This window comes from Melospiza melodia, chromosome 1 (genome assembly GCF_035770615.1).
Source record: "Melospiza melodia melodia isolate bMelMel2 chromosome 1, bMelMel2.pri, whole genome shotgun sequence".
Classification (NCBI taxonomy): Eukaryota; Metazoa; Chordata; class Aves; order Passeriformes; family Passerellidae; genus Melospiza; species Melospiza melodia.
In genome coordinates, this window is record NC_086194.1 from 161,446,386 (window position 1) to 161,469,061 (window position 22,676).

The 22,676-nt window shown below is 45.0% G+C and overlaps 1 protein-coding gene across 4 annotated transcripts in view; it reads left to right on the plus strand.

Moving 5' to 3' along the window:
• Positions 1–22,676, plus strand: part of ZHX2 (zinc fingers and homeoboxes 2) — a 74,296-nt gene that overhangs the window by 15,436 nt on the left and 36,184 nt on the right. For 2 of the 4 annotated variants that reach the window (XM_063173611.1, XM_063173583.1), the window contains exon 2: positions 16,231–16,288. The gene's annotated coding sequence lies outside the window, so the exon portion shown is untranslated. Of the gene's footprint in view, positions 1–16,230; positions 16,293–22,676 lie in introns of all 4 variants that reach the window. The other 2 variants (XM_063173592.1, XM_063173591.1) reach the window with 1 other exon arrangement.

Here is a 22,676-nt window from a genome sequence, read left to right on the forward strand (position 1 = left end):
CTGCTGTGCTCTGGAGCAGGGCACCGTGGCTGTTATTCCAGCTATGTGCCATCTAGTGCTGGATAGTGTTGCGAGATCCAAAAATAAAAGGTGGAAAAATATGCAGACAGAGGAAACAAGGCACAACTTCATCTCTTGGGCAGAGCAACTCCCTTCCCGCTTCCTGGCACCCTCTTTCAAGACCCCTTGAGTTTTGAAAGATGGATACTGTTGTATTTTTACTATCTACTGTGTCTTTCCACACCAACTTTTAATCCTTGGCTCCCTTCAAGAGATTATGTTGCTAGACTGCTACTGTTAGTACAGGTCCTTTGATGAAATACTGCTCTTCCTCCCCAGCATTTTAGTTACACATTTCTTTGCTCAAGAAGAACAGGGTTATTCAGGCCTTCAGGGTTATTCCAAGCCTCACTGGAGAAGCAGATGAGTGAGTGGTTTATTGGTGCCTATTTGATCTCATATTTTTAAAATAAAAGCACCTTGTATCCTCTTGGGTATTTACCATACCAGTATTTGTGATACAGAAAAGTTTTGTTACAAGAATTAAGTGAAGAAGCTCTGGAGAGTAAAAATGGTTTATACAAGGTCAGGCAGGGAATTAAAATCTCTCCCACAGCCTGGCTGGAGTTATACCCTCCTGCCCTCTCCTTTTCCTCTGGTGCACCCATGTCCCTGGTAATGAGTTGCTGCCTGAGTGGCTCAGCTTCTCAGTACAGTATGGGACCACTGATTTCCAAACAATTCCCTAAGGATGTGCCAGCTGGGGCCACATCAGACCTGCAAGTCTCTTATTTATCTGTTTGCTTGTATGTTGCAAGTCACTTACTGCTTTTGGCAGAACTAGTGCAATCATTCAATCTGTTGAAATTGCCTGATTAAGTCATCAGATAAGGAAGAAGTCTACTGAGATGTGATTATCAACAAGAAATTGTCAAGATGGCAAACTTGGCCTCTTTTAGGTATTTGGGCTCTGACTTAGAACCAGTACATAGTAAGGCTGTGGTTTTGGCTTGGTTTTCTCCCAAAATAAGTAGGGGGGTGTCTCATCCTTTGTAACAGTCTTGACCCCTCCTCCCTCTTCAGTGAAACTTGCCACTTTTTCTTCTTGAAAAGGAGACCCAGAAAATTATTTTGCTGAAGCAGGTACTCCATTAAAGATAGAGATGTGCTGTGGAGAAGCAGAACTTGCAGTATTAACTGCTCTCCAGCAATTTTCATATACGTATACATACACACACACACACACATATGTGTATATATATGTGTGCACCAGTTCTCTTTAACAGCCATGGAAAGCAGGGATGTCCAATTTCCAGGAGCATAAAGCTCTCACATTTAGCCTGTTCCAACAGATGACAGGAGGTGCAACCTCAGAATCATTTCCTTAATTACAGCAGCATTTCTTGTTCCCCTCTTCCACACACTCCCTGCAGCCATGAAATCACAGTTACTGTAGGAATTCACATTGGTGTCCCAATGTTCAAAACCAACACTTGCTATTTCTATATGTTTCTTGGAGGTTTTTTGGGTTTTTTGGAAGCAAGATGCTAAAGACAAATGAACACATCTATAAGCAAAGTATTTGAATGACTGTGCAGTCATTATAACTGATATCAGGACAAAGGAATGCAAACTGTCCAGTCTGTGGCTTCATGCCTTTAGCTTCTGTCCTTCTGTTTTGCTTTTCATTTTGAGCACAGGAAGGGGCCAGTATGTGACCATATGCTTACAAAATGCTGGTTACACGTCTTCCAAACACTGTTGTCATAGTAATGCTATGACATGGATATGTCACATTTTGTCACGCTGTGAATGTACCTGTGTAACTCCAAACCTTACTGTGCTTCCTTCTCCTTCTTCATCACCAGTAATAACAATTGTTTCCAAGGAACTTGATGCATCTGTTCCAAATAAATTGGAAATGTGATTTCATTTCTGTCAGTGCCAGTGGGAATTTCATACCCTGGGAAATGTGTGAGGCTATTGCAGATAAAATGTTAAGCATGTACCTAAACATCATTGATGTTAATCAAGTTAAGTCTGCTTTAAAACCTTAGGAGCTATTGCCTCTTTCCAAGCATTGTATTGCTGGGTGGTTCTGAATGAAGCAGAATTGCTCTTCCCTTGCAAGGCCCCAAAGATGGAAATTGAACCTGGAGGGAAGAAGTAGCAGAAGTTGCAGCTGATACTGCTGTGAAGATTACCTTGGTCATACCTTTACATTTTACAAAGATAAGATTCTTTCAGTATGATCTAAAGATTGCTTCAATTTTCAAATGTTGGGAGTGGGTGTTTTTTCTCTTGTGATTTGTTTTCCTTTATTTTTCTTGGCTTGTAATCATCTTTGCAAGTTAAACAAGGTTTTGAAGTTAACACTACTTTGAGGCAGCGATATCTAGGCCAGAGAGGTTCACACCTCTCTGGTGTGAGTGAGTTCTTGTGATTTTTGTGAAGGGGAAGTCTTGTGATGAGAATGTGGAGGAGCACAGCCAAGGTCCAGATTTGATCTCTGTGGCTTTTCCCCTGGGAGACTTTGACAAATGAGAGATGAATGCAGGCTCCATATAACCATCTTTAAAATAGATATCCCTTGAGGAGAGTATGGATTAATTAACATTTCAGAGATGCTTTGAGTTTCTTTGGTAGGTGTTGCAGAAAGGGTTTTTTCTGGCTAGACACAGGCGGTCTAAAGGACAAATTATAAGGAGGTTGGTTTACCTCCTCAGTGCTCTTTTTTCAAATTGAAGACTATTTAACTTCTTTCGTATGCATCAGTATGGTGTTTTACTGTCAATTTAAGCCAAATAAAATATACAGTGTCTGGACCAAGATTGGATTTCATACCTTCACATCATGAGAGCTCATGCTGATAATTTGCCAGTAGCCTCAGGTCTTTGATAGTAATTTGTCAGATGCTATGCTGAACCTGATTTGCATCTGTATCTACATAAATGCTTTAATTGAAATTATATGCACCAACCTGAGATATATGAACAGCACTGCCTGTTACTTGTTTACATTCCCTGACAATAAAACCCTGCCCTGGCTGCTTTTTGCTGACTGTGTGACTTGACAAGGCTATTTGAGGTGGGGACTAGAAACTAGACAGGTCTCTAGTTAAACTGTGCTGTAAACTGAGGAGCACCAGGAATCTTGCAGGACAAAATTCTGCCTTTATTTTAGCAGCAGAGAAGATCTGAGCAATTTTATTCAAGGGGTCAAATTCAGTCTATATCCAATGCTGAAGTTCTAGCTTTAGGGTAGTTTTGTGCAGTCAGAATTTATATTTCTTTGCACACTATGTCTGCTTTGTCACACATCCAAAATGCGTAACTCCAATGAGGACAGTAGAAAATCTTTTTAAATGCAGCCTCCATGAAATATAAAATTTTTGAGTACTGTTCATCTTTCAACAGAGCACTACAGAGCTTCCTGAAGGGCAGAGTGCTCTAAGGGATTTTGGGGTACCAGGTGGGGCCCTGGTTGTTTCAGTGGGACATGTGAGAGCGCGTGGCTGAGTTTGGATGAAGGCAGTGAAGACTCTGGGTGTGTTTTTTGCTCAGACCACACATTTCATCTGGAAAACACAGCCATATAAATAGAAATTAAATCCAAACAGTGCAGTTTGCCTTGGGACAGTGGAGGAGGTTCCAGTTGAGGAAGCTGTGATGCTTCACAGTTATTCAGAAGTTGTCATAATGTTGCAAAGGACAAATGGGAAAGTTATGACTGATTCCACAGACTGCTGTGAAGATCCATGAAGTACAGGCTAAAGAGCTGTAACTACCTTGCCTGGATTTGGAGGGTTGCTGAGGTTGTTTAAAGGTGTTTACTTAATTTGCTTTATAGGAGATCCTTTAGAGCCAATGTTTCCTTCACTGAGAGGTGTATATGCAGAGGACTGGAGTAAAATCTATTTTAATTGTAATGAGTACATAATTAAAGGTCCTTTTCAACCCATACTATTCTATGATTCTGTATAAATTTGAATTTGCATTACCCGTAGGTTTCTCTGGTGACCTCTGACCATATTTTCTGTAGTTATTTCTGAATCTCATTTGAGAGAGTCCATTTAGGTTCAGCATATTTGTACATTAACATTCATCCATTAACCTGTGTGCCTGGTAGCTCTGTTCAAGATGCTGAACTGTCCCCTGTGACAGTTCACAGGTGGCCAAAAGCTGTTTAGTGAAGTCCACGTGAAAGAGCAGAGGAACAAAAGCACCTGCATTTGTGGCAAAGTGCCCTAAATATTTAAATGACGAGGTGTTAGTTAGCTGAGCTGGCTGGATTGCAGGGTTGAGGTTGTGGGGTTAGTGTCAGTGCAGGGTGATGGTGCTGAGGGAAGCTGGAGCCCTCCTCCTCCCATGGCATTGGAGTGCCACAGCCTGAGCCTGGCACAGAAAGGGCAGCCAGCAGTGATGGCCAGGGTGACACCTGCCAGGGCACCTTCTGCCACTGCTGGGGTCTGCACTTGGCACTGCTGGGGTGTGCTGGGCTCAGACTTGCAACCTTGCCTGAATTCAAACTGACATAAGTAAATCCAAACTATTAGTATTGCTTTGCTTCATCCATAGAGGCAGGATGACAGCACCATATTAAATTCATTTTGGCATGGGGGTGCTCTGATACGTGAGAGGAAGGTGAGGCAGTCAGTGGAAGGGCAGCAGCCCTTGTTCCCCTGTTGTGAGGGGATGGGATGTTGCTGTTGCTCAGTCTGGATTTCTCCATCCCCGCTACATGGGGATGGGCAGTGGAAGGGCAGCTGCCCTTGTTCCTCTGTTGTAACAGAGGGGGGCAGATGTTGCTGTTGCTCAGTCTGGATTTCTCCATCCCTGAGGGGAGCACAGGGCAGGGCCCGGCAGCGCTCGGCCCCTCTCCGCTCATGAAGCCTTTGCAGTGTGAGGCCCTCACATGAATGAGAGGGCCTGGGGTGTGATACACAGGGGAAGACCTTTCCCCCAGGGAAAGGGGCCTGTTGGGAAGGGATATTTGTTTTAAAGTCTGCTCTGCAGCTGTCTCCTGTGACATTTTGGAGATCCATTGGCCCGCTGTCCCAGCTCAGCCCTCCACTTTCCCCTCAGACATCTGCACTGCATCTTCCAGCAAGGGATGGAGCAGGATGGAGGCTGGTTGTCAGGAGCCCTGGAAAAGTGTGGATTACAACCCAACTTTAACTCTGAAGCAGCTGCTGGTTTGAATGTGGACTGACATCTGAGGTGTGGGTACCTCTGCTCATGCCCACTTCGGTACCTCAGGCTTTCCCAAGGGGAGCTTTAGGTGTGTTGTGAGGTGGGAGAGCAAGTAAGGAGGTCCAGGAAACAGTCCTGCATTTGGAGAAGGTTTCTTTCATAAATTGTCCTGTCTATTTGATTTTAAAAGTCTGCACTAATGCTGCAGGTCTGGTGAGTGCTGCAAGCCAGCCTTTAATCAGCCTGTGCGTATTTTAAGAATTGTGCCGACTGTTGCTGCCTCAGAGATACCTGGAGATTTGGTGGAGAGAAGCCTGTCCTAGTTTCTCAGGGTAGCCAGCAAGGCGTGCTCATTTCCCAATTTAACGTGAGCCTCCTCAGTCTTATTTTTCAAAGCATTTTCTTTGAAGGATTGCAAAGCTCCAAGCAACCAGTTAATGCATGGGGGAAGAGAGAAGACATAGTGTAACAGAGCAATAATTCCTGCAATTAGAAGTATATTAATAACTGCACTTGGGCCATGGATGGAGTACAGCAGGGTGGGGTTCTGGAAGCAGGGCCATCCTTGGGCAAAGGCACCTCCAGCCCTGCTGCAGAGAGGGCAGCTCACTGGTCTGCAGCTCTTTGGTTATTGGTGTGCAATGCTGGAGGCAGCATCCAGCAGCCTCATGCAGGACTGGCAAGGTTCCTAATGAGGACAAGGCTTAATGGGGTAAAATCATGGCTAGAAAGTGTTGGAGTTTCATAATTTGTGTGTCAGAAATCAGTTAGGCTGGGGGTTTTGTTTGGGTCACACAGTGGGTGTGATGGAAATGATTACTCATCTTTCCATCTGAACTCTCCAGACTGGGAAAAGTGAGTATAAATGGTTGATGGATCTGTGCAGACAATCCTCTGGATCTTGAGCATGCCAGCCAAGTGTCTCAGAGCCAGGGAATAAATGCTTATCTTAGTTAGACCCCTCTTGAGCTCTGACTTGGAAGTGTACAGGCTCTCTTCCCATGTGCCCAGATCCCTGTGAAACAAGATTTTGTCAAAGCAGGCACTCACCTTCCAGCAGAAGCACATTTGATAATCAGGCTCTTGGACAATGTGGTGGAGTTCCCAGCATCACACCACCATGAAAATATGCAAAAAGTATCTCAGAAGTAAAAACATTCCATTCTGGAAAAGCACTTGAGAGACAGTTCATTAGCTCTTTATTTTCACCAACCTAATTGAAATTCCCCACTACTTTATTTATTATATTCTGCTGTCATCTGAAATTGTAAGCAAAATTTCTGAGTTATCCATACTAGGAACTGTCACCCATTGGTAGGAGTCCTCTGGGAGGGGTCGTTCCTCCATCTGCCATGTGTGTGTACAGATGAACTTTATTCAGATCTTCAGGATATCTGCAATAAGTCATCTCTTCCTAATACAGAATATCACCTGAGGCCAATTCTTACTTATTATTTCTATTTCAGAGCACCTCAAGACACACATTGGTTGATGAAACAACACAAAGCAAAGCTGGAGGCTGTGCCAAATAGTTCATAACCATGGAGGAAAACTTGGCAGAGGAGCAGAGAAAGGAAGGGAGGAATTAATGCTAAAACATGTGTCTGAGTGGTTTTGATGTGTTTGTTTCATGTTAGCTTTCTTAGATGTTGTCAGCTGTTGCTAAGTTTTGTACACCTAACAGCAAAGATGGTATTAGTGGTATTAATGAAAATAGACCCAGTATGGGAAGAGGGCATTTACTGAATTTAGAAGTCAATCCAGATCCCTTTCACCGTTAGATGGATTTTATTATTAAAAAATCTACCTTTTTGATTTGGAGTCACTCAACAAAACCAGTCCTTGGCTGAGATGGATGTTTGACTTGAGTTCTGACATTCTCTTTTTCTTCTTTTTAAACTAAAAAAAACCCTTAACTTTAAAAAAATGATACAGTATTTGCAGAATCAATAGAAAAGCTGACCCAGATAAAAGTGTGCAAAAATTGGTTTCATGCCCTAGAACTTTTCCTGCATGCTTTTTGATGCAATGTATCTGATCCTTCAAAAAGGAGGTAACATACAGTGATCTCAGTACCTTTGAAGAATTGTTCTGGAAGAATAACAAGGAGTACTGGAGAAGGGGGAGTGCACTTGTCTGGTTTTCTCCCCCTCATTAAATATATCATGAGACAGAAGAAATTTAATGTCATGTTGCTGGTTATGTGGAAGGATAAGATACATTTTGTATTAAATCTGATTTTGTCTGATTTTTAAAAGATGAAAGTGCATTTTTCCTGAACAGCAGGATGTGAATTGCACTTTACCTCCTTGATTCATACCTGCTTCTGCTGGAGTGAGTGGGAAAATTGTATCCAAGTAGTAGCAGGGTTCTCTCTCAGAAATGTGAATATATCCTCAATCCTGAGTGGGGTAGAAAGCTGTAAGAAATATCTGGTGCTCCAGATGTATTTCAGTAGAATCACAGAAGGGTTTGGGTTGGAAAGGACCTTAAAGATTGTCTCATTCCAGCTCCTCTGCCATGGGTCAGCTCCCAGTGGAGCAGAGTGCTCACAGCCCTGTGCAGCCTGACCTTGAATGCTTCCCAGACAAGGCAACCTGTGGCAGTATCTCACCACCCTCACAGTAAAGAATTTCTTCATAATATACCTATTCTCCTTCAATTTGAACCCATTATCCCTTGTCGTGGCATTGCATGCCCTTGTAAATATTCTTGACCCATCTTTCCTGTAAGTTCTCTTCAGGTACTGGAAGGCTGCAATTAGGTCACCCTGAAGCCTTCTCTTCTCCAGGCTGAACAATCCCAATTCGCTCATCCTTTCCTCATAGAGGAGGTGCTCCATCCTTCTAATCATCCTTGTGACATCCTCTGGACTTGCTCCAACAGTTTAATGTCCTTCCTGTGTTGAGGGCTCCAGAGCTGGGCACAGCCCTGCAGGTGGGGTCTCACCAGAGCAGAGCAGAGAGGCAGAATCCCTCCCCTCAACCTGCTGCCCACGAGGTTTTGATGCAGCCCAGCGTGTTTGTCTTTCTGGGCTGCATTGCTGGGTCATGCCCAGCTCTCATCCACAGCACCCCCAGGTCTCAGCATGGCTGCTCTGGGTCTGGTCCTCCCCAGCCTGGATTGGTACCAGGGGTCACCCTGACCCAGATGCAGCATCTTGCACTTGGTCTGGTTAAACCTCATGAGATTCCCATGGGCCCACTTCTCAAACTAAGGCAGATCCAAACCTTCATTTTATTCCAGTGCAGCACAGATCTGGAGGAATCACACATTCAGTGAACCTCTTGCTTTGGTTTCCAGAAACATCCCAGGCTGTTCAGGGCTGTGTACCCAGACACAAAACAAATTAATGTTCAATACAGTCATCAGAGCAGTGAAGGTGATAAATTGATAGGATAAATTTGTGGGACAGCAAGACTGACAGGCTGTAGGAGACTTTCATTCCATCCCTTTGTATTCTTGGCCTTAAAAGTTAAAGTCTAGCTGGAGGGGAAGGATGGGCCCAGAGTTACTGATTCTTAACAGAATAAGGAGACACATTGCCCAGGCTGTGTTGCCTATCCCCAGGATAGGGAGAAAAGGCCACAAAGGCAGCTGCTTTGTGGGGATTTCCACAAGATCAGTCACTTTTTTAACGTGTCAGTGTCTGCAGACTTTCCCCTTGTGGCTCTGTTTACTGGAGCATGGGGATACTGAAGAGACAGGGCTGGGGCTGAGCAGCTGGGAGAAGTGCAGCGAGCAGGAACATGCCCTGGGAGATGCTCCCATCAAACAGGACCTCCAGGAGTTTGCAGTGAGGAGAGCAGCTGAAGCTCAGCAGGAACCTATATTCCTAGAAGGAGTATAAGGGACCCTGGGCAACCTTTCCTGTGGTCTGTTTGTGGCTCTGTGATTACTTGTAGCTGACCCAGGTACCTCTCATTGAACTTTGCAGGTAGAGACACATGGACAGTCTTACTGAAAACAAGAGACTCAATAACACCTAACAGTGCTGGTCTTCATGAGCAAATGAAGCCCAAACACAATTATTTGAGAGGAGCAAAGTAATCTTTTGCTTTATGCTTATATCCTGTGCTCATGTAATTTCTTGCACCACTTTTGCACCAATGGCTGCTGTGTTTGGCAGGAATTTACAAATACATTGGTGCTTTACAGCCAAAAGTAGGAATGGTCTAAACAGCTGGAAAAGGGAAACCCCTTCCTCTTGTATTTATTTTTATGGCAACAAAATCTAGTCACTGTCTGGTCTTGATCAGTCTTGGTTTTTTCCTTTTTTTTTTCTTTTCAGCTGGAGGGTTGAGGGAAACAAAAGAGGGAATGAATAAAGGGCAAGGGAAAAGAGTGATTGCTGCTGGGCTCTGTCATGTGGTGAGGAAATCAGGCTGAAACTGGAGAGACCGGGCCAGACCTGACAGTCATACTGGGAGGCCTTGAATTGTGTCACTCTACTGTGGATCTGAGCAGTGACAATAGCTGGTGAAGTTTCTGGCTGCAGTCTGGCATTATCCACATGGGAAGTTGTGCTGATGGGTTGCTGCTCACAACACTTTCCCCACCTGTCTGCTCTTCCAGGCAGCCTCAAATGATGACCCCTGTCCTTCCCAAGTTGGCACATGCATTTAGACCATGGGGACTGATGTGGGGTAGCATGTTTTTCTGTTGTGTTTGCTTCAGTTCTCTCTTTCAGAGAGGGCTTCAGGGCAGGTTTTTCCTGCTCTGAACACTGCTGTTGTTATGAGCTTGGGTATTTGGTGGGTAGTGGAAGGAGTCAGTGATTTTTGGCTCTGTCCCCAGTATACAACTTACACCATGTATCTCCATCAAATGGAAATATCTCCATGTGTGGCACCTGGATGGATCTGAACACAGGGACTGCGACACTGCAAGAAGAGTGGCTGGAAGGTTGCCCAGAGGAAAAGGACCTGGAGGTGCTGATAGACAGTGGCTGAACATGAGCCAGTGTGTGCCCAGGTGGCCAAAAAGGCCAGTGGCATCCTGGCCTGGATCACAAACAGTGTGGCCAGCAGGACCAGAGCAGGGATTATCCCCTGTACTCAGCACTGGTGAGGCCACTCCTTGAGTGCTGTGTCCAGTTCTGTGCCCCTCAGCTTGACAGACAGTGAGGTGCTGGAGATTGTCCAGAGAAGGGCAATGGAGCTGAGGAAGGGTCTGGAGCACACGTCAGATGAGGAGAGCTGAGGGAGCTGGGGGTGTTCAGCCTGGAGAAAAGGAGGCTCAGGAGAGACCTTGTCACTCCCTACAGCTCCCTGAAAGGAGGCTGCAGCCAGGTGGGGTTGGTCTCTTCTCCCAGGGAACAGTGACAGGATGAGAGGAAGTGGCCTCAAGTTGCACCAGGGGAGATTTGGGTTGGATATTAGCAAACAGTTTTTGCACAGAAAGGGTGGTCAGGCACTGGAACAGGCTGTCCAGGGAAGTCACCATGCCTGGAGGTATTTAAAAGACATGCAGATGTGGTACTTAGGGACATGGATTAGTGGTTGACTTCGTATAAAGGTTCTTTCCAACATAAATTATTCTGTGACTGTATAAGGGGACATCCCATAGTGTTGAAAATTAATTAGCAGGTTAACAGCCCACAGATTAGTTGTTTAAAAGTAAAAAGTTACTGCTGAACATATGTTGGGCAGAAAAAGTGTCCAACAGCAGAGCAGCAACCACTGTGTTGGAAAACAGTTCTCAGTCATGGCCCTGGCAGAAGAGGGGTCTGAGAGTGTTTTCCAACACCTTCATTACTATGGGCCTGCAGGTAACTAACCAGAGGGTGACAGTCTGAAATGCAAGGTTAAGAGGAATAATGTGAAATAGTTTAATCTCACTGAAAGCCAAATGTAGTAATAATTAACTTTTTTGTAGCCAGAACCCTACAGGACATCACTTTCTCTATCTGGTTGAATTGTCTTATGCAATCAAACATTCTTCTCCTTGCTCTAAACCCCTTGCTGCCAATTTAAAATAGTATGAGACTGTGATTTCTCACCCTTCAAGAAAACACTTTGATTTGTTGAAGGAAGTTAGGAACAGTTAAGGAGAGAGGAAAGAAAGCCTTTCTATCTACCTTTCTCTGTGCTGACATCTGCAACTGGGGGATGTGTTGAAAAGCAAATACAATCTGCTTTGAGCAGTGCTTTCCCATTCTCTTTCATTCTGGTTCAGGGCTCTGGTTCTCCATGAACCAGACTTAGCATTGGACAGGGAGGTGCAGAAAGGCTGTAGGAGCTCAGGGAGGAAGTGGGCGGTCACCTCCCCATGCTGGGCTGTGGGGTTAATGTTCTTGTTCATGTGCAGATTTTTCAGGGTGCTGAGATGAGAAGTGGCAGGATCACTGTCTATCTGTCTGTCTGGCCATTCAGTGCCAGGGAAGCCAGGCCAGGACCCTTGCCAGCCCCTGTCTCACCTTGTAGCCAAGGCCAGCTGCAGCTGGTGCCAGCAGCCACAGCACTTCCCACCAGCTTCAGCAGAGCTGGGGATGGGCACAGCCTGGCCCTGAGCAGTCCCTGGGGTGGCAGCCAGGCAAAGGTGGCCTCCATGGCTGCCCAGGCTGCCTGGCTCGGCCATCTGCTTCTCCCTAGAGGAATGTGAGATCAGTTTCAAGCTGGCAGAGAAGAACATGTTTTCTGAAATCTACTAAATCTCTCAGAGGGGAGGAATAGTTTCTGGGACAGTGCTGCACAGTGGAAATGTGCCTAAAACGATGAAATTTTTTCCTTCTTTTTTTTTTTTTTTTTTTTTTTTTTAAGACAGCTAATTTGGGTTTTGATCTTATTTACTCTTTATTTTGCTGTTGTTTTCTCTTTCCTTATTTTTATGCTTTCTAATATTTTCAAAAGCAGCTGATAATATCAGAAGGCATTGCAAAGAGGGGTTTGGTCTATTCCTGTAGTTTATAGAAATTGTCCTGGAGGAAGCTAAGGCTGGAGAGCTGCAGCATGGTGCAGCCTTGGATTGACTGGCTGGGAGAGCTTCTGCTCACAGATCCCTGAAAATTGTGCAGTGTGGATAAGGACTTTGTGTGAGTGGTCATCACACTGATGAGGTGGAGAAGATGACTCTTGGGAGGGGCCTCCTGCTCTGTGTGTTCCAGGTCAGCACTGGTGGTTTTCCAGGGGAGCTCAGGGGCTGCCAGCAGCAGCTGGTGTGGGGTGGAAATACTCCCCTCTTCTTAAACTTTGTTCAAAAGGCTGGAGAAGGACAGCTGAGTGCCAGGTGGGACAGGAACAAGACCTCTGGGGATGGAGTGCTGTGGGAGGTACTCTGTGGTTTGTCCAAGCATCACTGTCTGCACTGTGTGTGCGCTTACTCAGAGACCTCAGAGCACTTTGGGGCTTTTTTAGTGGCTTTTTCACTGCATATTTAGGGTTTTGATGTCGACTTTCAGTTGGATTTTGTCTGTTGTAGGGATGGGGGCAGGGATGGGTTAATTTTAATAGCTTTAGGAAGAGGTTTTGAAGGCAAGGAGGCTCATGAGCATGTTAGTCCATGGTGCTGTGCTCTGCCAGGTTTGGTGAATGCTTAACAAGGACTGAACCAGCAGCCAGGAGCTGTTGGGGCTCTTGGAATCTGCTGGGATAACTGTGATTTTCAGTGTGTGAGAGAGATGACTTTCAGGAACATTTGTATCTGCTAATCATGCTGTAATAACAGTCTGCAGTCGAGAGGCTGCAAACCCCCCATTTCCAGCACAGCTGTGCATGTTTAATTCCATAGCAGCATTGCTAGGCTGCTGTTAGGAGTAATTCACATTGCTAAGGTGGTAATTTTGATCATGGTGTTTTTTAGGGAAATAGAGGTGTAAGCTACACTGAAAAGTTAATAAATGCCTAGTGTGGTACAAACACCAGGGATGAGGAGCAGGGACATGGTGGGTGGCTGCCAGTGCCCCACCCTGCATCCTGGGAATGCATCCTTGCTGTATTCCTGCCTGGCTGAGCCAGCAGCAAAGGAAAGCAGCATCCTGGGCACATTAGCTTAGTGAAGGAGGTTTGTCCTGACCTATTGCCTGTACCACCAGTTGGGGGCTTTGAGGCAGTCAGGCCATTTGATGGATCAGCAGTGCTGTGGGGAGAACACCAGAGCTGGTGGAGCTGTGCAGAGTTGGCACACCTGCTCCATGGGCATGCTTTGGGCTGACCCCAGGATTTAAACCACCCAACTGCATCTTCAGGAAGAGAAACTGAGAGGAATGTGGGGTTTATTTCCCTTCATCTCAAGCTTGAGAAAGCAAGTGCTTACAGGGCTTCCAATTCAGTTTCTCTCTGTAAAATAGGCTTTTGCAAAATTGATAATTTCTGTAGGTTGAGAGAGTCTCAAAGGAACTTTTCTGTCAAGCATCTAAAAAGTACCATTATTTCTCTTCCCTGTCTAACAGCAGCTCAAGATTTGCCTTTTAGCTCTCTGAAGATATCTCGACAATCTCTTTTTTATAAAAAACTCCATGGTGAATAAAGCAAAATAATCCTATTTTCAGGTGGTTTGTGCTGTAGTGTTTGGGTTGCAGAAACCATGTGGAGTGCTGCTGTTTATAAAGTATGTAAAAGCTGTTTTGTTTATTTTCTTTTGTTTTGCCATGAGGTGTTTTTTTGGAAAGAATGTAGAATGATGAAGCAGCTGGTGGCTGAGTCTCCTGCTCAGTGTGCAGAGAATGAAGATTGGCTGGGATAGCTGGAGTTACTCACTGCATGCTGTGGGCCACGTAAACACACAAACAGGCAATTCCTGTCAACCAGGGGTGTGTGGTAACTCAGAAAGCACCATTTACTGTTCTGTACATGTACTCACCATGACAACACAGGGAGCCAGCAGATACAGATCTCCCCAGCTCTTGTCCATTGCTCGGTGGGTGTTGGTGTGGCACAGTTCATGTGGGTGAAATGGTGATGGCTGTGTGAATGCCTCCTGTGCAGAGGGGAGGTCTGGTCTGAATCTGCCTGATCCCAGCATTGTGATGCATTCCAGGAAAGTGGTGTTTTCATGGCAAGGAAAGCTGCTTCTCCTGCCTTGTGCTGCCTTGGAAGTAAGCACATCCCCAAGGGAGGCTGCTCAAAAGCTGCCCACAGCAGGGATGCTCAAGACAAGCAAACTCAGGCAAGAGTTTTCAATAGTAATTACCTACCTGTTGAAAAAGTTGGTGTTTCTATATCAAACATGTTTGTGACTCCTTCATTTCACTGTTGCCTGACTCCAAGCGTTCAAAAGCAGTAGCAGATCTCCCAGAAGTGTGAAATACTTTGAAAGATCTGAAATATGTATGTGTGTATATATATACACACATATATTACCAACTTGTTTCTGGGCTGTTACATTAAACCCAAATCATATTCTCATAGCCATGAGGGGCAGAAACTTTTTGTATACTTTCTGAAGAGGAATGTGCAGGATGATTACAACAGCAAGGGATTGGATGGAATAACCCTGAAGATTTCTTTCTGCTTTATTTTTCCAAAAGTGAAGAAGATCCTTGGAGAAGCTTCACCAGCTGGGTCTTTAGGAGCAGTACCAAAAATTGTGAGGGTCAATATACAGTCCCAACAAGCAACAGCACCATACACATACATATTTATTTTATTTAACATTCTAAGCAGAGGTTTGAGATCAAGAAAAGACAGGACTGTGTTGGACTGTAGGTGTTTTCCTTGTTATTTAGAAGTGTTTTATTCATAGGTTTGGATTTAGTTCTGTTGGCAAGCTGTAGGGTCACTTTTGTGTGTTGGACACAGCACTGAAAAAGCAGGATTTCAGATAGCAGTTTTAGTAAAATATGACTGGACTAAACCCATTAAATAGAGAAACAGCTTCATCCTAAGCTTAGAGAATGGAGAATTTGACCCAAAAGAGGGAGGAAGAGCAGCAGAAGGTGGCCTGCTGGGTCCCAAAGTGTTGGAGGTATAAATAGCACAAAATCTGCAGCTATCCCATGTGTTTTATTTCTCTTTTACAATTCAGTGAAACTAGCAGGTTTTGCCTTACTCTTAGATGGAGCAGAGCGGGAAGCAGTTTCCCTTTTATCTGTGAATAAACATGCAGCTTTTTCTAGCCTAAGCTCCTAAAATATGGTGATGGTTGTGTAATAGCTTCTGGCTCCCCAGCTCCTCCAGTAGCCAGTGTGCACTTTCAGGAAATCAAAAGATCCAAAAAATACCAACCTAACCTGCTGGGAAGCAGCAAAAGACTCCAAGTGGTTTCTTTTGGGTTTGTCAGCCAAGCTTCCTCAGGCCAGATAACAGGAGGCTGGAGTTTCAAACCCAAATATTTCAGCTTGAGCTGAAAGTGCAGCTTGTGCTCACAGTCCTACTGAGGCAATCAATAAGCTGCTGCCTCTTTTCCTGGGGGGCTTGTGAGGTGGTTTTCTGTTTGTATTTCTTTTACTCAGAGCAGTCCCTTGGCTGTTTATTATGTCTTTAGCCATTCTTGCAGACCTGCAGGCACTGTGTTTCTTAGGTGTGTATACAAGGCACTGCCAAAGGGGAATATTTTTCTGTTCAGTTCTGCTCTTGCAGCTGCTGAAGCAAAACCTTCCTCTCCTGTTTTCTTAGGGGTAAAAAAAATAAAGCAAAAATGAGGAAAGCCTACTTTAGCTTTGGGATTCAGCAGGTTCAGCAGATTTTCCCTTTAATGAGGAGAAGGACAATTTTGATGGCATTTTGTAGAAGTTCCCAATAGCCAAAGAGTTTGTTCTGGAGCATGGCAGCTGCAGCAGATGTTTTGTGGGTATTTCCAGTGCAAACCACAGTGGTGGCATCTCAGGATATCAGTGTGAGCGCTCTGCACTGTCTGCTTGGCCTAAGAAATGTGGATTTTTTTTCTCCTGACAGGGTCCCAAGGTTCATTATGTTACTGTAGAAGGGCTGGAGAACCAAATCTTTCAAATTGCTTGTCAGTGGTGGTCAGTGGAAAAGGGAATTGCTGGAATTCCTGGTGCTGGTGAAAAAACTAAATCACCAGTTGTAAAGGAGAGGGGATGGCTGCTATGCTCTTTTATTTTTCTTCATGACTTACATGATTTTTTCCACTTTTGTAGGTATCAGAAGTACTGTTCATCTTCAGAGAGAGTCCCAGGATGTAAGAAATCAAGTGCTGTGAGTGAGTAGCTTTTTCTTTCCATTTTCCTTTACATGAGAAATCCAAACTTGCCCAAACAGAAGGAGAATCTTCTACTTTTTTTTCTTTTAAGGACATTTCAAGAAATGTTTACAGCAAGCAAATCCAGTCTGTTGGAACTAGTTGAGTGCCTTTGGCACCTCTTTGCAGCCCACAAAATAAAGTCAGCATTGTATTACCACATAGGCTGAATAATTATCTCACTACAGATATAAACCACATGAATGCATTTAACTCAGAATATGGTTAGCAGAATGAACCATTAGCACCATCTGAAGCTTGTTTGTTCTTTTCAAGCTTTAGCAGCTATGGAAAGACAGAATCTTGCTGAAGAGTTGAGGCATTCCTTGGGAAGTGAGCTTGCATCTTTTGCAATGGAAAAAGAGCCCAGATTGGCTGTGATGTTGTTTTTGTGTGTATGGACAGCACTACAGCCTTGTCATCATAATAGGAAACTTATTTGTGTCTTCCCTGGTGTGATAAAATAGCTTTGAAGGAAATTCTATATTACAAGAGACACCTGCACACTTGCTTCAAAGCACCTTAGCCAGGAGCTTCTGTATATATTTAAAAAAACAAAAAAACCCCTGAAAATATATATTTGAAGAGCAGCTGCCCTACAGCCTTTCCCTGTGCATTGCTGGAGGGTGTGGGTTGGGATTTCCCAGCAGCTGTGGCTCCTCTGCAGCTCTCCAGGTGGGCCAGCCAGTGCTGGTCTAAAGGAACCTCAGGAAATCCTGGCTGGAGCCTTTGGCTGTGTGCCTGGCACAGTGTGGGCTCCTGGGGCAGCTGCTCTGAGCTTTGATAACAGGGCTGAAATTTGGATGCTGTTGTTCTGGGCTTCATTGCTTCCTGTAAGTAAATTTTATTAGCAGAGGGGGAGAATAAGGAGGTTTTTGAGGCTTTAATAATCAGCTCAACTCCTGGTTTTAGCCTGTTCTATGATGATGGCAGTCTGTGGTTACTTGGACATAGCAGACTTTTGATTTTATTTTCATTTCAGTGGCTTAAGCCTGTTTTCTGTTACAACAACAAAAATCTATTTGGGCTAGAGCAGAATAAAACCCCAAATTCAGATCAGTTTGAAAAAGAAAGGGCTGGTTTTGTTAAAGGAGAAAAACTGAGTCCATCCATGTTTGGTAAAGGTGTGGTGAAAATTCCCTAATAAACACCTATCAGGCATTCAGAAACTGGTAAACAAAAAAAATTGAATCCTTCTTTCAGCCCTTTATGAAGGTTACTGGCAATGAGTGCAGTAACTGGAGAAAAAAGGGATGTGAAATGATGACAGTGTTTTGTATTGATCTCCCTCAGGAAGGTTCATGGTTCATATTCTTCCTTTGAATCACAAATGTTTTCTTCTAACTCCTTGGTGTTTAGACTGCCACACAAAACCTGCTAATTGAGCTGTGGGGCTTATTTTTTGTGAGTCATTTACAAAGCATTGCACAGGGTGGGCTCTGGCCTCTATTTTTTACAGCTGTGTTGGCTTCAGAGTGATGAATAGATACCAATTTAAGTGAAAAAAAATTGGAAGTGTACATTGTATATATATACTCTCAAAGTATATCCACATCTTAGAAAAGCTCTTTACTCATCTCAGAACCAAAACTTTAGGTAGGCAGTGTTGAAATCTGGGAATCATTTTCTCAGTTCCTAATGAATCTACATCCCAATGCACCCGTGTGGTGGTTGGTTCCACAAAGGGGTTGAGCATGGGGACCTGCTTCTGCTCCTGAAAAAACAACTTGCTGGTCCCACATAGATGCTGTCTGTGTCATTAAATCAAAGCAAAACAGTAGTGCTGATACAGGCATGTAATCCACAGGTGCCTCTGATACATTATAGCTGTGTTAAGAGGATGAGAGAGAAAGCCAAGAGTGGCCTCCTTGGAAGCTCCCCAGGCAGCTGGTGTAGGGTCTCAGATGGCTCTGAAGCAAGGCAGCAAGGCACAGTCACAGCTCAGCAGTGAAAGGAGACTGGAAGTTCCCACTTGCCTGTCTTCTGTTCTGGCTGCATGACAGGACCTGGGGAGCCTGAGGTGGCTGCAGTGGCACAGTGCTGACTGAGAAACTTCCCTCCTGTTTAGAAGCTCAGGAAACCCAGAGCTAGAAGAACTTGGCTCCTCTGTGTCTGCTCTCTCTGTCCTCTTGCAGTATTGCCCTGCAAAATGTTTCAGTTGCTCTATGAGGGAACTGATGGAGAGAAGGAAAAAGAGGCTTTCTTGTCATTTCCCTTTCTCTGTTTGGCTGCCAGCAGCTGGAGGTGGATCTTGCCAGAGGCTGCTCCCAGAGGTGCCTGTCCCCTGTGAGGGGTGGCAGTGTGGGTGTCAACAGAGGTTTGGGGTGGCTCTGACTGACATCCTTGCAGAGAGGCCTTGACCTAGAGCTGTGTTATGAGCTGTTAGGGAAGGTTTGGGAAGCTCCTGCCACTTCCAGTGGGTCTGGGGACAGTTATGAACAAGCTGTGAGTGGTGGTTGCTTCACCCATGAGGTTTTAATTCACCATCCCTTTGTGAGGCAGCATCTCTGTCCTGCTGTTTAAAAGCAATACCCACTTTATTATGGGCAGAATTCAGCTGATGGAGTTTGGTTCTCTGCAGAGATGGCAGAGTCATCCCTTGGTGGAGAGCCAAGCCCTGGGAGGATGCAGGGGAGGGTTCCTCCAGGCTGTGGGTGCTTGGGGGAAGCATCCTCAGGTGGTTGTGTGGCTGCTCTCCCTCCCCAGGGAGGGACAGGTTGGTGAGGTGGCTGCAGATCACAGAATGCCCAGGGCAGGCTGCAGTATTGGACTACAAAGGCACAGCAGGTCTGGTGGGGGAGCAGGAGGACAGAGAAAGTGTCCTTTGGGCAGTAGTAGCTTGGAGAAATTAACTCACTTATGTTGAGACTTCTGGATGTATAACTTCGAAAAAATACATACTTGTTGCAGTAAACTGTTCTCTTATCAGATGAGATTTAGATGAATTTGGGGTTATTTTTGTTTCTTGGAGCTTGAGCAGTGAATTTGGAAGTATTTTCTGCAGATAAAATGACAACAGTGTGTTAGAGGTGCCAGAATTGTGTACAGAAACTGCTTTGCCAAATGCAACAGTGGTGTTACCTCTTTGCTCTTACATGGGGCAAGAGATGGGGCTGTAGCTGTGGCAGCCCTGAAATTGTCACTTGTACTTGTCACCAGCAAAGCCACCTCTCCAAGCAGTGCCCTCCTCACAAAACCAGCGCTCATTCTCCAGTGCTTGATCAGGCAACTGTCTGGAAATTTTGGACAGACTGTTTTATTTTTTAAAAGGAAGGGAATACTGTTGTAACTGAAGGATAAAGACGTGGAGGAGAAGTTGGTTGGAGAGCAGGAGAAATTTAGTCAGGGGAGATGAGGCTTAGCCAAAAGCCTCCATTACAGCTCCAAGATGAGAAGGGGTGAGAGGATTTCATTCAAGTAACTGCAAATCTGCAGTTCCTATCACAGCCCAGGGCAGGTTTTCCCCAGAGCTGAGTGCTGCCTGGGCTTTGGTAAGGTTGGCATTGCTTCTCCCCGGCTCTCCAGCAGCCCCAGTGTGGTGGTCCTTTGGGATCTTGCTCCATTCTTCTTATTTTTGATACTGTCTCTTCTTCCTTTTCCATTAAGTATGATGTCACAAATGACATCAGTCCAATAACTCCTTGTGGTTGTCATAGCCACAGTCTGTGACACCCAAACAAAGCAGCAGGAAACCAAAGCTGGCATACAGATGCTGTAATATTCATTACATTCCCTTTGGTTAATAACTGCGTGGTTAGGTATTTCTTTTCCATTGGAAAGAAAGGAGGAAGGGGGCTTAAAAGCAAAAACTTGAGTCACTGAGGAGGAGGAACGTGGTTTCCAACTCCATCTGACCAGTGTAGCTGCACTTCTCCATCCCAGTACCTGTTGTATTACCTCTTCTATTACCTCTTCCCCTGAGGTAATATTGCTCTGGCCTCAACTGCTCAACTCCCTTTGCAGTTGTTGCCATCCCTTCAGACCATGAGGTGATGCTCCTATGGACAAGGCAATGGGAGACTCTGCACTGCTCTAACACAAGCTGTGTCCTGGGGCAAAGCCTCCCAAAGGCTGCCAGGGAGGGAGGGCCAGGTCAGGCAGCTTTACCTTCTGGATGGCTGAGGCTGCCATTGTTGTGCTGCATGCATAGAGTACAGAAGGGTTTTTTCATCTTTTGGGGGCATCAGATGTGAGGGGGGAGTGGTTGTTTGCTGTTCTTTGTTTTGTTTTGTTTCTTGAATCTGTGAAATAAGCTTTTGTGGTTGAGCAGCAGAGCTTGTTTGTCCCTGCAAGATTTAATCACTTACTCAGTTTTGCACAGTTGGCCTAATAGTAGGAAGGTGCTTGCTACAAAAAATAATGCAAATAATGTAAAAAACATTTAAATAAATGACAGGAATAGATGTGGTATGAGCACTGCATTTGCAAGACAAGCACTGGAGGTGGGTGGTTGGGGCTTGCTGGGGAGGAGCCCCCTCAGCCCCTCACTGCTGCAGGCCTGTGGGGAGCCATTGTCTGTGTGACCATCACCAGAGCTTCCCGTTGCCCAGTGCCACCCCCTGTGTGCCCCACAGGAACATACCGACCCTGGGGACTCCAGCATGGCTTCCCCAGAATGTCTGGGCATGTGATTGCTGGGCTGAGCCCGGGTAACCCCCCAGGTCTGTGCTGGGAGCAGGCAGCAAACACAGAACAGAGTCCGGCTCTGCATTCAGGCACTCGCTGCCGTGGCTCCTGCTGGTGCTTGCAGGGAGGTGCTCATTATATAATAGCTGCTGGTTGATTAATATGCTGTGAGTCAGAAGCACCAGGGTATTTTAGCTTTCTCTAGTTGCTATGGAAACGTTATTTTAACAAATAGCTTTTTAATATTTAATTAAAACAGCTTTTGGCAAGCTGGAGTAAGAACTATTACAATTACTACTACAAAGGGTTAGCAGAGAAGTGTATTTCAGAGCCATGGGGTTTTTTTGGTTGAGCCTGTGTCATGTGTCCCCCACCCTGATCTGTCAGCTTCAAAAAATTAAAAAAATAAAAACACCCAAGTAAAAAATCACTAATTTATTGGTTGTGAGAGATGTATTCTTGTTCCTAAGACACAAAGCAAATGTAATGCAAATCTGCAGTTACTCTTCACAATTGAAGGTTGTCACTTCTTTCAATGTGCAGTGCCAAGGCAGCTCTGTAAGGACGAAGCAGTGTGATAGCATTTATTAATCACTGCTGTATCACTGGTGTTCCTTCTTCTACCTCTGCCTCCCCAATGAGCTCATTCCTGTTTTGTTTGCTTCGTGTTCCCTCTGTGTCAGGTTGGATGCTTTTCCTTGCCAGCTTGTGGAGGAGGCTGGTGCTGTGTCCGGATCAGGCTCTGGACAGATTCCTAGTCTTTTTTTAGGTGAGCTCCTCTGCTCCCTGATACCAAATGATTCTGCAGCAGAGACAAATGAACAGAGAACTCAGTCTCCAGAGAAAAATAAATATTTAACAGCTCTTTGTAAATAACCTTTATTTATAGAACAGTTGCAGGTTCTATCATACTTGGTAAATGGGGATGCTTTTTATGCAAGAATTCTGCCTTGAGGGACTCAGTGGATGCTTAATGTCGTCTGTGATATAATAATGAAATAAATGTGTCGCTCTCATGGGATTCCCTTCCAGCCCCTATTTCCTGTGATTAACTTCAGTATTGCATTGCACTTTGTCTCTATTCACATCACATTCCTTAATATTGTACTGAAATCTTATTTGGAAGGTAACACCTTTATTTCCTGAGGGCAGGGGAAGGGTGTTGAGGGTTGTGACTTGTGCAGGTGGGTGTGAGGCTATGTGTACCTCCATCGTGTACCATTTGTGGTGGCTGGCCCAGGCCTGGGCATCCATGAGCTCAGCCTCTCACTCTGAGAGTCTGGGATGGTGCTGTTTACCCCATTTTATAAATGAGTGAAAGTAAACCTGGAGAGATGGATTAGGATGTGTTTCACCCCAGCTGCCTACAAGTTAAGCAGTTATTCTATAGTAGCTGTCTAACCACTTCCAGCATCAGTTGGAAGACTGCACCATTTGCAGAGATGTTTCACCTGCTTTAGGACAGATGTTTGAGGCAGGTCACAGGCATAGCCCTCACACTTGTCTATCTCTCCCCATTCAACTCTGAGCCATAAACTAGATGGGGAAAAAGAAACCAAGAGGAATGCCACCCTGACCAAAGATGACCTATCCAGTTTCTGTAGTGGTCCATAACAGTGTTCCAGGCTGCAGGATGACCTTGCTCTTCACACTGCTCTGGTCACACAGTGTCAGGTGGCCCTTCCAAGGCAGCACAGCTAATCTCTGCTACTCATTGCT